Source organism: Charadrius vociferus, unplaced genomic scaffold (genome assembly GCF_000708025.1).
Source record: "Charadrius vociferus isolate BGI_N301 unplaced genomic scaffold, ASM70802v2 scaffold470, whole genome shotgun sequence".
NCBI classification, from domain to species: domain Eukaryota; kingdom Metazoa; phylum Chordata; class Aves; order Charadriiformes; family Charadriidae; genus Charadrius; species Charadrius vociferus.
The window spans coordinates 5,567-8,313 of NW_009646334.1; the positions used below are offsets into that span (position 1 = coordinate 5,567).

The 2,747-nt window shown below is 54.1% G+C and overlaps 1 protein-coding gene across 1 annotated transcript in view; it reads right to left on the bottom strand.

Annotated features, from left to right (window-relative positions):
• The window catches only part of LOC104287486 (zinc finger protein 345-like), a gene marked incomplete at its 3' end in the record, with an annotated part of 12,455 nt that overhangs the window by 1,339 nt on the left and 8,369 nt on the right, over nt 1-2,747 (bottom strand). The window lies entirely within an intron of this gene.

Consider the following 2,747-nt stretch of genomic DNA (forward strand, 5'->3'; position numbering starts at 1 on the left):
CGCGGGGGGTGCCGCGCCCCCGCCCTTTTTCCCCCCGTTCCCTTTACCGGTGACGAGGGGTTCACCCGCCTGCCCCCCGCTTTGGCGCTGCTCGGTATCCTCCGGCGCCGTCTCTTCGCCGTCCCGTGGTGCCGAGTCCTCCTCCGTCCCGCTCCCGGCGCCGGCGCCTGCACCGCGGTGAGAAATCGTGAAACCATGAGGTCCTCCCGGCACAACAGCCCCCCAAATTTAAGCTCCCCCGTCCCCCCAGCGTGGGAAAGGTGGCATCTAGTTGGACTTCTGGAAGCCCTTTGAGGTGGTCCCCCACAACGTCCTTCTCTCTACGGTGGAGAGATACAGAGTTGATGGATGGACCATGTGGTGGATGGTGGCATCCAGAGAGTCGTGGTCAACAGCTCCACGACCAGATGGAGACCAGTGAGGAGTGGTGTCCCTCAGGGGTCCATACTGGGACCAGTACTGTTCCATCATGGACATGTGCCACCATCATCCCTTTGACATGGTTCTCCACAACGTCCTCCTTTCTCAAGTCCATGGAGTTGATGGATGGAGCGTTGGGTGGATGAGGAATGGGGTGGGCGGTGGCATCCAGAGAGTCGTGGTTCAACGGCTCTGTGTCCAGATGGAGACCAGTGAGGAGTGGTATCCCTCAGGGACCAGTACTGGGACCAGGACTGTTCCATGTATTCATCAGGGACATGTGCCACCATCGTCCCTTTGACGTGATCCTCCACAACGTCCTCCGTTCTCAATTCCATGGAGCTGATGGATGGACCATTTGGTGGATCAAGAACTGGGCGGATGGTGGCATCCAGAGAGTCGTGGTCAACAGCTGCATGTCCAGCTGGAGACCAGTGAGGAGTGGTGTCCCTCAGGGGTCCGTACTGGACCAGTACTGTTCCATATCTTCATTAACCACATAGGTGGTGGGATCTAGGGCACCCTCAGCAAGTCTGGAGCTGACCCCAAGTCTGGAGATGACCCCAAGTTTGGGGACGAGAAGGACCCGGAGCTGTTGGGGTGGGGCCGGAGGAGGCCCCGGAGATGGTGCGAGGGATGGGACACTTCTGCTGTGGGGAGGGGCTGAGAGAGTCGGGGTTGGTCAGCCTGGAGGAGAGAAGGCTCCGGGTGGCCCTGGTGGTGGCCCTTCAGTACTTATGGGGACGGAGTGTTCGATGAGGTCCATAGTGATGGTTTTAAGGTGAAAAAGGGCAGATTTGGGTTAGATGTGAGGAGGAAATGTTTTCTGCTGAGGGCGGTGAGACACTGGAAGAGGTTTCCTGAAGAGGATGGAGATGCCCCATCCCTGGAGGTGTTCAAGGTCGGGTTGGACAGGGCTTGGAGCAACCTGGTCTAGTGGAAGATGACCCTACTCATGGAGTAGATGACCTTCAAAGGTCCCTTCCGACCCAAAGCATCCCATAATTCTCTGAAAAAGAACCGCCCACCCCATCTCCCATGGGACGGTGTGTCCCCACCCAGATCGGGCTGTGTCTTGGGGAAGTTCTCAGTGATGCTCTTGGTGGGTCCCCAAATTTACCTCCATCTTTGGGGGTTTTCTTGCGATTCCGGCGCTTTCCCCCCTGTCCCTGTTCCCGCACCAGTTCCCGCAGCATCTTCTCCACCTGGCTCCTGCCGGCCGTTTGCAGGATGAGGCCCAACTGCCGACGTAAATCGGGGTTCACCCCCCCATCGCTGGAACCGGCCCCCGCCGAAGGTTGGATCTGAGTGGGCTCCGGTTGACCCTGTTCCCCTTCCGCTTCCACACCTGGAAAAAAAAACAAAACCCAACCAACCAACCAAAACCGCCGTTAGAAATTCCAATCCCCAAAATCCCAAGGGATTCACCCAAATTTGGAAGGGTTTCCACCAAAATCCCAAGGGATTCACCCAAATTTGGCAGGGTTTCACCAAAATCCAAAGGAATTTAACCAAGTTTGGAAGGGTTTCCACCAAAATCCGAAGGGATTCAACCAAATTTGGAGGGGTTTCCACCAAAATCCCAAGGGATTCACCCAAATTTGGCAGGGTTTCACCAAAATCCAAAGGAATTTAACCAAGTTTGGAAGGGTTTCCACCAAATCCCAAAGAATTCACCCAACTTTGGAAGGATTTCCACCAAAATTCCAAGGGATTTACCCAAATTTGGAGGGGTTTCCACCAAAATCCCAAGGGATTCACCCAAATTTGGAGGGGTTTCTGCCAATTCACCCAAATTTGTGGTTCCCCAAAAACCTAAGGAATTTCCCAAATTTAGGGGGTCCCCAAAAACCTGAGGAATTCACCCAAATTTACAGGTCCCCAAAAACCTAAGGAATTCAGCCAAATTTTGCAGGTTCCCAAAAACCTGAGGAATTCACCCAAATTTGGGGTTCCCCAAAACCTGAGGAATTCACCCAAATTAGGGGGGATTCCCAAAACCCTGAGGAATTCACCCAAATTTGGAGTTTCCCAAAAACCTAAGGAATTCACCGAATTTTGGGGGGGTCCCCCAAAACCCCAAGAAGTCACTCAAATTTGGAGTTTCCCAAAAACCTAAGGATTTCACCCAATTTTGGGGGTTCCCCAAAAACCTTTGGAATTCCCCCAAATTTGCAGAATCCCCCAAAACCTTTGGAATTCCCCCAAATTTCGGGGGCTCCCCCAACCCTAAAGAACTCACCCCAACGTGCCGAACCCCCAAAACCTCCGGAATTCCCTCCCAATTTCCCAAATCCCCCCCTAAAACCTCCAAAATTCCCCCCCCC